Raw genomic sequence first — 14,688 nt, forward strand, 5'->3', positions numbered from 1 at the left:
ATATTGGTAATTTTTTGAAGAAAAAATGAGTATTATTGTTTATAAAATACGGTAGTGGTAAGTTTAAAAAAATGTTTTGTGATATTTATACAAAGTGTAGGGAAGGTGAATTTGAAACAACGTTGTTCTAAAATTCATCATGCGGAATGCATTAATTACCGAAAACCAGCACTAAGCACAAAAGATAGAAATCGCATTAGCGCTCTCGTACACAAAGGGAAAGCTGAAAATAATATCTGACGACATTTTTATGACCACCATGTGCAATAACAATAATGTCCGAGGAACAATTCCTTTATCAGGGAGCGCCATCGGCTCTGGTCTCTACCCTGTACTTCCTACCCCTTCCTGCCACCCTGGTAGGATGGAAGAAGAAGGAAATGGAATTGTGGGAGGAAATGATTATCTCGTTACAACCTTCACAATGAGAGAGTTTCCGCTCCACTGGGGCAGGTTTTTCACCGATGTCAGCCTTTGATGGTTCGTTATTTAATTCGGATGTTAAATAATCACCACCGTGAACTGAATAATAAATAACCATAATTTGCGGGGATGAACGGGAGTGAGAATGTTGAAAATTTATATCAAGGTTTTTATTCAAATACAGGTTATAGATTTATTTAAGGCCTAGAACTCGAACGTTTCAATTCTGAACGCAAAAGGACGCACTAACGGTCTTACGTGTTTTCACGCTCAATTTTTATTGGTATTAAATAGATTATTAGAATTATATGTGTTAGAATTTAACTTTATATTGAAAATATTTTTATAATTTTTTTTTAAACTAAAGAAAAACTTATGTTTTCAATACTAAAACGGTATTTTAAGCAAAAAATTCAATCACGTAATATATATTATCTGGATAAAAAAAAAACTTATTATATCAGGCCTTAACGTACTTTGTTTATAGAGAAATATTTTTTTTTTAAATCATTATTTTATGAGTATTGAATATCTGTACTCCAAAACGTATAAATAATTTTACATTTTAAATAAAATTACCAACGTTCGCTTAAAACTCGTCGCGTTTTCAATTCAACTATTATTTTTTTTAACGAAAATATTTATTTACCACACTTTATTATTACTCTAGAAAAATGAGCCCTGAATTCGTAACCTTTCATCTTTAGGGCATTGGCTTAGAGAAAAATATAAAAATAATACTCTTTCCACTAACTTCTTAATTTGTAACACAAAAAGTGTAGAAATGATAATCCCCTTATTAGATGGTTGGTTTTTTGAGATATACAAGAGTATCGTTTGTGTAAGAAGTGAATAATTATGAATAGCGCAATCATTTGTCGAGCGTGATGAGCATTTGAGTAACATGATCAAAAATGGGTGAATGTTACATTGTATAGATATTTACTTGTAAAAGTTATGAAAATCTAATTTCCTTCTGATGTAGAATGGGCATTACTACTGTCCATCGGGTAAAACAATGAAAATAGGTATTTAACAAAAACAAAAACCAAAGTGTACTCAGAAGTACAAACAGCCTACCACTACTTAATATATTACTACTAATATTTGTAATGTATGGAAGTGAAGCATGGAGTTGGCAATAAAGGATAAAAATAGACTAATTCCAGTCGAAATGTGATCTCTCAGACAAATGTGCGAAAACGATGTATGATATAAAGAAATGCGAGGCTGAGATAAGGAATATATATACAATTAATAAAAATGTATTGACATGTCAGGAGTCGGAATAATCGGTGGGTATGCATGTAGTTCTCGTCAGAACTTCGGGACGCGGATCTGAGTTGGGAGGATGCAAGGGAGCTGGCAGCCGACAGAAAAGCCTGGAGACAGTTTGTGGACTCCATATGCTCCACCTAGGGAGCGAATATGGTTTATTAATTATTATTATTATTATTATGCATAAAGAGATAAATGAATGGAAGAGCTGAACATTGTTTGCAAAGACAGATTGCTGTAGCATTCTGTTTTCTTTACCTGTCCCTGCGGTAAATGAAGTGATGATTAGTTAGTAAATGAGTTCTATTTAATCATGTTAAAATAAAATAATTTGTTCCAATTAAAAAAACAAAAAAAAGAACCATAATACTTTCATATTTGATGAAATATATATTTTTTGTGGATAAATCTCGAGTAAAACACACCCAGAGAATGTAAAAATATATTCAAACCTATTTTAAATTTACTTAAGTTAACAAACATTTTTAACTTCATATAAATTCCTATTTTTTTCATTCTAGGTTATGATTTTTTCTCATGTTTACCCGTAAAATCAACAACGGATAATTTCATAAATGCTTTAACCATTATATTGTACTATGGTGCAAAAACCACCCTTATTCGCATTGAAAGGGTAGCTCTAACACGAGCGTAGAGGATGTGGTCTACGCGGGTAGCAGAAAGGTGCTACGTTCTTCTGTCTGCACTACTGTCTACTGTCTACAGTTTAGAGTCTGCAAAGGGCGAAAGGGAAGCGCACCGTCTACGCTAAAGCAAAACTTTTAAGTAAAGAAACTTGTTATTCTTCACGACGATCGTGTCAGTGTTCAAAGCTGTAAAATTCCCATTGTTCCCAAGAATAGAAAAGTGAAAATAAAATGCGCTTTACACATTACAAACCTTAGCATACATGGGTACATAGATACCGTAGAACGGGACTACTGGAACTTTGAAGTGTTACTTGAGCCCAGTACAAAAAAAAAATTAGAACGTGGTGTGATCGATGTATCGTGACAATAAGTGTCACCTATCAGGGAAACAATGAATCATGTCGATACGTTCATTATTGTAGACCAAATACAGATCTAAATAATAAAAAAAAATACTGGGCTCAAGTAACACATCAAAGTTCAAGTAGCCCCATTCTACGGTACCAATTTTAACTTATGTTATCCTTCAACACTTGTCGTTAGAATATCAAAGTGAAAAGCGTAAATTTATGAAGCAGATTTACAAAATTTTTAATGCAACTAAATACTTGTTCATACATATGAGTTTCTCCATTTAGGGGTTATCATTAGATTGGAATATTTGTACATTCAAATGAAAGCATCTCTGCTTTATAAAATCTTTCTCAATCTAACCGTTGATGGCTCTAGTGAACATATAATTGTAGAGTCCTGAGATTAATGATTTATTTTGGAGTAATTTTATTCAAAAACTTTTTTTTTTACTAATTTATAAAAAAGTATTAAATAATTTGGGATCTGTACAGTAGTAAAGTAACCATTTGTTATCTACTTGTTAGCAAAAATACGAGTAGGAGAGAATTTTTCCATGCATTTTTAGGTGTAGGTTTTCATCTTAGAATTACTAATTACGCGTCTAAGCATGAATCTGCTTCACATTTTTGACATCTTAACATAAATAAGAAGAATATGGAATTCTGGGTATTACAGGGCTTATGACCTGTCATTGGCTGGTTAAATGATCACTTTACATACGTGTAACATTCACCATTTGACCCACAATTGACAACCATACTACTATTTTTGTTGGATGTTGTGTATATTATATAACCTATAATGGAAGTTATTTCATATGTGCGTTCTTAACAGCATCTATAGTTGAGTTGCGTAAGCTTTGATGGATGATTGAAACGTAAACGATGATATATATATATATATATATATATATATATATATATATATATATATATATATATATATATATATATATATATATATATATATATATATATATATATATATATATATATATATATATATATATATATATATATATATATATATATATATATATATATATATATATATATATATATATATATATATATATATATATATAGATAACGCCATTCTATTGCATTTATGTATTAATTTTAAATCAAACACAGATTTTTTGAGTCTACTAAGTTGTATTTTATTAACAAAAAACACACAAACAATTTATTTGTGACAATTGTTGACAAAAGTGACAGTTTTAACACGTGCAGCAATAATTTGTGGGAGACAACAGTAGCTATTGGGGGGTGTAGGTACGTACCCTTATACTTATTTTCTGGGAAATTCTATTCCATTGCATACAAAATTATGTCAAAGAATTCAACCCTTTCTCACCCGGCACGACACTAATATTGAAATCTCCATGAAAAAGTTACACATTTTATTATCACACTCACAGTGCATAATCCGCTTCATATTGACTTATAAAGAGCACGGTATACTCTATTCACAGCACTTGTGCACCACTCAGCATAAAGCTGCGAGAGCTGTACGCAGTGTCATGTGTGGTGTGGATATATGGCACAGTGCGAATGAAATATGCGGCTGTAAAAAGTGAAATTTTAATCGCGCACTTCACCCTCGCATTTCAATTGCTTTCGGCTTACCCGTCCTTATAGCTTAACGGGGTGACCACTTTGAAACATTTATGTTTTCGGCTGACCACATTTTTACGAGCGTCCCGCGATTATTATTGGCTGAATTGTTCATAATGTATGCGGTCATGTTGGCCCATCAAATCATTGTAAAGCTTTTTGCAGTATTATATCCGTAGATATTGAATGCATTGCATACCCGGCTACCGTACCCGTCACACGTCGCAATCTTTATTCAGAGTACCTGTCCTTCGAACTAATTATGCGCGAAGTTCGCCTATGTTTCGAATAGCTAGTGAGTACAACTCATGTTTTAGCCAAGTTGACATTTTCAATTGCGGAAAATCTGTGTTGAAAAGTCGAATGGTGAGTATATTGTCCTCTCAGGATCTTTAAAAACTATGCTTCTCAGCATTGTATGTGTGTCCCTACTAGAATCAACATAACACACACATTCATTCATTTGCTAGATCTACAGTTTATATTTGTTTTTTTTACCAACCCCTTATCCGCACCCCAATGGTGCATAGGGCACTGTATATACATATCATATAAACGCAGTGATATCTTGATCATAAACTCTTGAAGGAAAGGTGATCAGCCCTCCGCTTCAGGTACCAGTCCAGGGTAATATTGAATAAATATTGAAGTGAAAAGATCACTAATATTTATTTGACCCCCCTGGGAATCGAACCAGGGACCTCCAGAACGGTAGCCGAGCGTGCTGACCATTACACTACGGAGGTGGACATATTTATACTAATCTTTATGTTTCTGTGGTAAACCATAGTTGGCTTGTTTAGTGTATATTTTCAATTGTTTTGTTTTGCATATGTTGCTGTTGCGTTGCCCTAATAAAAAAAAATATTTAAGTATCTAAACTTAAATGTATAATTGTAATGACAGTTTGTAAATGCGCAGACATAAAAAAATCTGTACTGAGTTACTCTCCTAACTGCATTTCCGGATTAGACAGAGAAGCAGGTTCCTGACAGACCTCTCGTGCAAAGTTATTTTATTTTATGAACTAAGTTGCGAAAATTATAACAAAATGTAAAACAAAATTGTATCCCGATTTTACTGTGAATTTACATTCAATAACTTTCAATGACCCTGTCCGTGCCAATATAAATAAATAAAATTGTTTAAAACTACCACAAAGTGTCTACAAGTGCCTCAGTGTAGGCAGTGAAAGGGATGAGTAGTTAGTTAGTTCAGTTAGTCAGACAGATTTTATTCCAATCCGATGTTAGACGGTACACAGACGCCTATACAACCCCACCAGCACAGCAGACAGACACGAAACAGTGCCAGAGCAATTGAAAAAAAATGTTCAGATAGTCGAGAGAGTATCGAGAAAAATTCATGGCAATTTTTAAAAAGTCAATATTTAACTAAATGTTTAACAATATTTATATTATTTTTATGACATATCGGATTTTGAATTATTAACCCTATTGATGATATGTCAATTTCAAATGTGTCTCAACTTCTGGAATTCCCAGACTTCCATCTTCTTTCAAAAAAGGGAAGAATGATACATATTTCATATCAAGTTGGGACACCTTTAAAACAAAATGTTCATTACAACTGTGTGCCAGTCCATCGCAATGTGTGAATACTCCCTAATAGCCGAATACTGGTCACCGTAACCCTTTATTCCCATAGCACTCCCCTGCGTAGGGGTTCGAGAGGGAATGTCCATGCAAAAGAGCATCATTAAGTTCATCTGCCGGCCGTATTAGGCTATCCTCCACGCTCCTGTAACTCAAGGGCAGGCACCAGGAATAATAATAATAAAACAATAACTTTTTACAAATGCCAACCCCTAAATATTGTATGTACACTCTCCCGAATCCTCAAGTATAAAATAATTTTAAAAGAAAATTTAGGCAATGTATACAGTCTAACTCTTTGGTTATCGGAAACATTAACAAATTTGATTCCTCTTCTTTGCAATGAATACTTAAAATGATATTTTGTGTGTACAAAAATTCTAACAAATGGTCGTTAGGAGGTCATTAAGGATGGATTGGACATTTGAAACGAATGAGTGAGCGTATTTGTAGAATAAAGAAAAATGAGCAGAAGAAGAACGAGGTATTTAAGTATTTGAAGTACTGGAAATAGAGTCGGAATGTTTGTCTTGTTTATACGAGAAGATACATGAATGTGTAAGATGTGAAGAATGTTCTCAAAGACAGTGTAGTGTTGCATTCTATCTTGTCTGTCTACTGAGATATACGAAACCTCATGGCAATTGATACAAATAATAGGAATAAACGCCAATATATATATAGTGCTATTTTGGTACAGAAAAATCATCTAAAGGCGCTTTACAATTTACGAATTTTACGTTTAACAGTTTTACATTTTTATAATAAGATATTATCTTAAGAAAGTTACGCAATCCAATCAATGTATACGGTTGAATGTAAAAATAAGATTAAATCTGCTTACTATGAGATAAGAAATTACTAAATGGTAGATTTTGAGTTTAACTCAAAGTGCAATTTTGGATATGTTTAAGATTTGGGGTTAAATTCGAGTGGTTCGCGTTTTGGGAACAGCAACGGTAAAGACATAGGGGCTTCGAAAGTTGTATAATGACAACATTTAGGTCTCTGATAGTCTACCAAAAGTTGATGTGCTTTCTGATTGAAGGATTGCCTGTCTTTCGTTGATCGTCACTGGAAAACAAAGCTTTGACAACGCTGTCCAGCAAATCTTGAATTCTTCATTCAACATAGTTCTCTTAGGTGTTCTGACATGTATAAATATTTAAGTCTTCTGGATAGTTGGTTTGTTTTTGGATAAGGGAAAATAATAATAATTGAGCTTTGTAAAAGAAAACACTTACCACATGAGTTTACTTTATTATGACGACTAGTTTCGGAAACTACGCTTTCATCTTCAGGTCTAAATATAAACAATTATTTTTCCTTTACAATTTTATCATGTTTTATCACAAAGTGAATGCCGAAACAATAAATAAAACAATTGAGCTTAATTAGAGGCTATATCAGCAATGATTCATGTATTTGTTGTAATAAATATGCAAATTCTGCCCTGGTTTTTGCTCTCTAAGCAAAAACCAGGGCAGAATTTAAGTTAGCTAGGTAGGCATGTTAGTAGTTTGGGCGGAATGCCAAATCGCACCTCCCCTGTATTGCAAGGATAATGAGAACAGCGAGTGTTAAATGTATGGGAAATACAGTATCATGAAGGTATACGAGTAAGTATATCGTATTCCCCGGAAAAGGATACGGCCTAATACACATTTGATTATGTGACTTACGTCAAGTTTAAATAACTAACGGGACTCGGATGTTTTCAGTTCTTACATCTCCGAACAAACATTAAGAGAATAAAATAATGTTTTATTTATTATGATTGTTTATTAATGGAAGAAACATAACAATTACTCTTATAAATGGAGATATTTTTTTTTCATATTTAAAAAATGCGAATAAAATATCTGATCAAATAACAAGTTTAAAAAAATGTTTTCATGCATCTTTTAGTACCTACGTAAAATAATTTGAGAAGAACCTTACATCATATGAAACTGATCACAATAAGTATACCTATTTTTAAAAACGGGATACTTCAACCTACAAAATAGAAATTTTATCATTTGCGTTTAAAATAATGAGAAACATATAAAAAAAACATAAAAAATAGTACCAAAGATGAAAAAGGTATTAAACAAATCGTAGTCGTACAGGAGAAAATGACCAACTACCAAAACGTAAAATATTCAGTAGGGCCATTTAAGTCACTTTTGCTTGTCGAGAAAATAATCCTCAATGCAGTTAGTCATTTTAAACATTTCATTATATTATACTTCTTAGTTTAAAATCCTTTGGATTTTTTTCAGGGCAATATTAAGCTAGTAAAATAACAAATAGTCAATGATCACGTTTTTGTAAAAAAAATGCACTTGGTCACTTTCTCCTGTATGACTACGAAATATGTTTTGTTTTTATTATAAAATGTCCCATAAGGTATCAGTCAAAAAACATTCAACAAATTAACATTTCTCTTTGAAGTAAAAAGAGAGACGAAGCTAATTTAATTTTTAAAAATGCATGTATAAAATTATTACTATTAAAACCTTTTCATTCCTTGCGCCAAAGATATCTAATTTGCTGCCGAAACCATTAAGAATTCCAGTAGTGATCTAATAATGATTTAAGAATAATGTCCCTCGATGGTTACTTCTCGTTGGAATAGACAAGGTAAAAAGTCCAGGTGGAATTATTTTATTGTAAAACCTTTATAATGTAAATTGTTATTGTATCTATTGTATGTAATGGATATAATGTAATAATTAAAAAAAAAAACAAATAATAATAATTTTTAAAAAAGTATGTAAGTATGTAAGTATTTCGGCTCAACACAGGCCATGCCTAAAGAGCCGTAATACAAATAGTAAAAAATGAATGTATCCATGAAATAAATAAATAAAAAAAATAATAAACATAATGTAACTTTTATTCGTTATGTGTTTCTTTTACAATAATAATAACAAAAAGTTATGAAAAAGTTTATAAACAACTGTCATAAAACTCCAATGGACAAAGGGTATTATTTTTCATTTCAAACAATGGTGAGTTCTGAATGAATGGAGTAATGTGCGATGTTTGTGAGCCTAAAGGAAGGACCCCGGAACTTTTTCAAAACCGGCGATTAATAGTGTCTCACCTTTCCTGCTTTCCGGATAATTCATTTTTAGTACCAACAGCGTGATTAGAAACAAACATTATCTCTCTCACTGAGTTTCGGAATAAACGTCGTATAACTAACTAACTAACCATCACGCCGCTTCCCCGCAAGCAAGCGCAGTTGCATTGACAATAATATTAAGTGAATTGTGTGTAAACTACTAAAGTTTGCGCAAAAAAATACAAAATCTTTGAGTGTGTGATTGTATATCCAGGATTCGGACCTCACATACAAATATAAGAGTTTCTGCGCAATTAAAAAGCTTCTTCGTTTCACCAATAGAAGTCACTAGTAAAAATTCTAACTAACTAACTAACCATCATGCCGCTTCCCCGCAGGGATAGGCAGAGAGAATAGAACGCCACACCACTCTGTCTTTGCAAACATTCTTCGCCTCCTCCACATTCATGCATCTCCTCATACATATCCGCCGATTATTACGACTCCTAACCTGACCACTTTCAAGTATTTGGCATACCTGATCGTGCCATGTTTTTCTCGGTCTTCTTCTGCTCCTTTTTCCAATTACATTCACCTCATGTTTTTTTTTAGTTTTTAAATAATCAACATGTCACTAGTTTTTGACATTTCAACATTTATCAAGAAGAGTTTGAATGTCTGGGCATGTACAGAGTTTACGACCGTCAAATGATGATTTAGATGATCATTTTACACACGTGTTAACATTAACTAATTCTACCCATGATTTACAACCACACTACTCAAATTTTTGGAAGTCAAATATACATCATAAATCTCACGATGCAACATACATACTACATAAGTTTAAGAAAATCATATATGGTTGGTTTGTGACGGTTTTTCTTTAGCAGAGTCACTTTTATTTTGATGAATGCAAATACATCTAAATTTTCGGAACCCCTACATATATTGATCAAACTTGTGACACAGTTCATGTGAGTTCGCTACCGACATATATTTTGGAATAGGGAAAGCTTTTTTAGGCAAAGACTCTTTCTGTTTATATGTTAGGTCCGAATCTTGGATCTAATTCGAATACTTGAGCCCCGTCTGAAAATACGAGTGCTTTTATAAACACTTTTCTGTGGAACTAAGAAGTTAGGTGCGCCTTAATACGAACTAGAAGGAGTGATCTTAATATCCCAGTATGTGAAAAACCGCTTTATTTCTTCCACTTCGCTCGTCCTCTGTCCCGACTATTTCTCTCATTCCGCACAATTTTCCTTCGACAATAGTCCTCTCCCCCGCCTCTGCGAGCCTGGAGCGAACCAGTAATTTATCAAGTGCCGCGCGACAAACTTACGGACGGTGAGTGGTGTAGAAAAAACCGTGTGCAATTCGCCATTACTAGTTTTACGGTTTGTTTCGAAACTTTCCTCCGTGCATGTGAGCTAAAGTTGAAATGAAATAAAAACACAATAAAACAAACGGTTTGCTATTCAACTTGTTTGCGAGAGGAGTTGACAATACTAAAGTACGTACAAGTAGCGTGACTTTTGTTCCAGCAAGAGGAATGTACATGTTTGGCGCGCTACTTGAGGAAGACAGATTAATCTAGCAAGGCTTTCTTATTTTTATTGAAAAACAATATACGATCATGCTTGTTGCAAGCTTATATCACGTCTTCAAATATCAGTAGTCATTTACTGACCTTTATCTGCACCCAATAGTGCAAACGGCATTGCATTAAATTGATGCAATGTTTTTTTGATGGGTAATTTTATGAAAACTATGTGATTCAGCGATTGCTATAAATACCAGTCCTGGGTATTTATTAATTTTAAAAAAAATCATAAAATTTATCGTCATTCAAACAAAGTTTTTTTTAAAGATATAAATTGGATATTTACAGTTTAAAAAAAAGAATATCACTAATTTTAAAAAGTTAGTCGATTTTGGTATTTATCCTGAACAAAGATAAGTCTAACAGAATATGGGAATAAGGTTAAATTTATTTTAAATTGTAGTAATGTTTGGAATACGCCCACAAATGTACACATTTTCTGTACGGGAAGTTTAATAAATAAATAAAAAAAATAGATACAGGTTTCATGAAACTTATTTCATACATCCTGAAAATATTTGCGAACAATAAAAAAAGGTGAAAAATATAATAGTAATGACTATGGAACTCACAATCGCACACCAGGAGCTAGAAGTATTATCATACAGTGATGCCTTACATAGCAAACACCTTTGCACGTTATTTCCAGCAGGTGTTAAAGAAGAGGAAGAAACAGACAACCTTCCAAAGGTTTCACAAGAAGCCAGCAAATAAGAAGCAAAGGATAGTACAAGAGGATTTCACTCTGCAAGCCTCGGTAAACTCTCTTTAATTCGAGTCTGACTAAATAAAAAAACCTGAGTATCTTACATATGACACAGTTCTATTTTTAATGATTTAGAAGGATTTTTTTGTTTCGGCATTTACTTTGTATTCAGACATGTTTAAATGATTAAGGAAACACTTTTTAACTCAAGTGGTATTTTTTTATTTTTTTTTTTGTTTGTATACATTTATTTAAATCACAATTTAGACATATTTAGAACTTTTTTTTTGGCAGACACTCACCAAGCCACTTTGTGTGTCTTGCCGGAGGAGTTCTTTTTTAATATTTTTTTATTGTTTTTAACGATTTTAACCTAATATACACACAAAAAAAGAGAAAAAAATTAACAATATATCATTGTACAATTTTCATCAAATTAACTGTTGATCATTCCAAACATAAAAACAAGTGTTTCCTTAATCATTTTAACATGTATTTTTTTTTGGACACGCGTTTTACAAAACGAACTTTCACATTACGAGTTTGCTCTTGGAACGAATTAAGTACGTTGTTCGAGGCATCACTGTGCATTAAAATAAATCCTCCAATACAGTACAAAATCGTTGAATTTAACGCTGTCTTCAAAGACAAATCATATTAAGTTTACCTTTTAGATATACCAACGTAACCCTCTGTTTCCTTGAAATCCTTACAGTTTCCCAATGGCGCGCTGGCAGCTCGCAACTTTAAAAGAAACTATAACAACTAACGTTTACAAAAGTTTCCTTTGACGTTACGAGGCTTGGGAAGAGGGAGGGAGAGAGGGAGAGAGGGCTAGGACGGAAGAAGAGAGAGGGCTGTATTCACATGGAGCTATGCACTTTGCACACTAGACGATATACGGAGAGAAATAATAAGACGGAAAGTACCGACCAAAGTTTAACATCGAATTATCTCATTATTTTACACACGGTTCGAATCATTTTGAGGTTATAGACATATACCTCAATACCATATCGCTCACTCCTTTCAAGAACGTCATAAGTCAAAAATCATCAATTTTCAGTTGTGCATGTTTTCGGAATGCCCAGAAAATGTACTATATCCCAGCAAAAGAGGCATATTTTTAACTTAATATTTACCCGCTACAAGGCAGAAAATGCTGTTTTTGCATTTTGAATAAAAGGTATTGTTTAACTATTTTTTTGAACATACTAAATAAAAATGGTATAAAAACAATTGTTTCCTTAATCATTTTAAAATGTTATTATGTATAAGACGAGACATAAATTAAATAAGTAAATAATGTTTATTTACATAAAATTTCACGTTTACTGTACAGTAGTATAATTGTCTGAAATGAATTATTTACATAAGTATTTACCAATAAATCTTTTAAAAATAGGGTTTTAAGTAAACATTAGTGAAGGTTTTTGAGATAAATATTTTACAACGACCCTGAGAATAATATTTTTTTTAATCGCAAAGACCAATTACAACTAGGAATAATGGCCGACTGCGGATAATCGGCGATTATGATATTTGTATTAAATAATAACCCTTACTACCCTAACAAAGCTATAAAATACGCAAGTTCGAATTTTAATCTGATTTATGATAAGGATATAAATGTTTTCATATTATTTTTTGACATCTCAACAATGATTAAGACCGTCATAGGCTAGCTTAAGTGATCACTTTACACACGTTTAACATTAACAAATCCTACCCATGATTGACAACCACACCACTTAAATTCTTGGAAGTTCTATATATCACTCACTCCTTTCAAGAACGTCAAAAATAAAAAATCGCCAATTTTCAGTTGTGCATGTTTTCGGAATGCCCAGGAAATGTACTATATCCCAGCAAAAGATGCAATTTTTTAAACTTAATATTTGCCCGCTACTGTATTGTTTAAGTATTTATTTCAAATATATTTAATATTTTTCAAAGGGAAAAAAACATTCATGTTTTAACTAAAAAAATCTGCTGCACAGTAAAACGTTCAAAAAGTGGCTTGATATTTATTTTTAATACATTGTTTTATATTTTTATACTTTAAAAACGTTCTCCTGAATAATCCGTTTTTTTTTAAGACGTTCTTGAAAGGATGTGGATCATAGGCGATATATGATCCAATTGTGAAATATTGTACAAGAATCGATAGAATTTTTACTAGTGACTTCTATTGGTGAGACGAAGAAGCTTTTTAATTGTGCAAAACTCTCATATTTGTATGTGAGGTCCGAATCCTGGATAAGTATTTTCATTTTTTTTTCTATTAAAAGCTCCCATTTTTTTGCAAAAACTTTAGTAGTTTACACACAATTCACTTAATATCATTGTCAATGCAACCACGCTTGTAGATTTTTCATGTCTCTGACGTCAAGGAGTAATATATTGGGTCAACAAGCTGGCAAACAAATGACATCCTTTGATACCCATATCACCGAGCTAATAGGTAAACACATCGGTTTACGAAGATAAATATTGTCGACGGTGGAAACTGAAATTCCCACGATTAGTGGGAGCAAACAGTACCCTGACTCATATGCAGATTGATGGTGGCTATGTTCAAATATCTAATTATAAACAAACAAATTTTGTGTTTGCTTTTCAATACCTGAGTGGAACTTCTGAGTAATACTTCATTACGTTGTTACATGCCAAATTTTTAAATTAAAAATTATTAAAATTATTGGGTGGGTAGACAATGCAGTGCCTCCGTAGTGTTATGGTCCGCATACACGGCTACCGTGCTGGAGGTCTCGGTTTCAGTTCCCAGGGGGTGGGTAAATAAATAAGAGTGATTTTTTCACTTAAATATTTAATAAAAATTACCCTGACCTGAAGCGTAGGGCTGATAACTCTTCCTTAATGTGTTAACGATCAAGATAACACTGTGTTTATGTGATGTAGTGCTCTATGCACCATCGGGTGCGGATGAGGGTTTGAAGAAGAAGAAGACTATAAAACTGGTTCTTTTTTTCCTAATCCGTAATGTCCTTATCCTAGTCCGCCTCCGTAGTGTAATGGATAGCACGCTCGGCTACCGTTCTAGAGGTCCCAGGTTCAATTCCCAGAGGGGGGTCTAATAAATAAAAGTAATTTTTCACTCTAATATTTATTCAATATTACCCTGGACTGGTACCTGAAGCGGAGGGCTGATCACCTTTCTTTCGTGTGTTAACGATCAAGATAACACTGCGTTTATATGATACAGTGCCCTATTCACTATTGGGGTGCGGATAAGGGTTCGAATGAATCTTTCCTTATTGGAAAATGATTTCAAGAAAAAAATATTTCTAGTGTATCTGGATATTTAAATGTAATGAAATTTTTAATTTTATCTTTTTCTGTATTTTTTATAAAATAAAAACATTT

This window comes from Brachycentrus maculatus, unplaced genomic scaffold, assembly GCF_059751285.1.
Source record: "Brachycentrus maculatus isolate JH-2025_06_01 unplaced genomic scaffold, ASM5975128v1 h1tg000003l, whole genome shotgun sequence".
In the NCBI taxonomy this organism is placed as follows: Eukaryota; Metazoa; Arthropoda; class Insecta; order Trichoptera; family Brachycentridae; genus Brachycentrus; species Brachycentrus maculatus.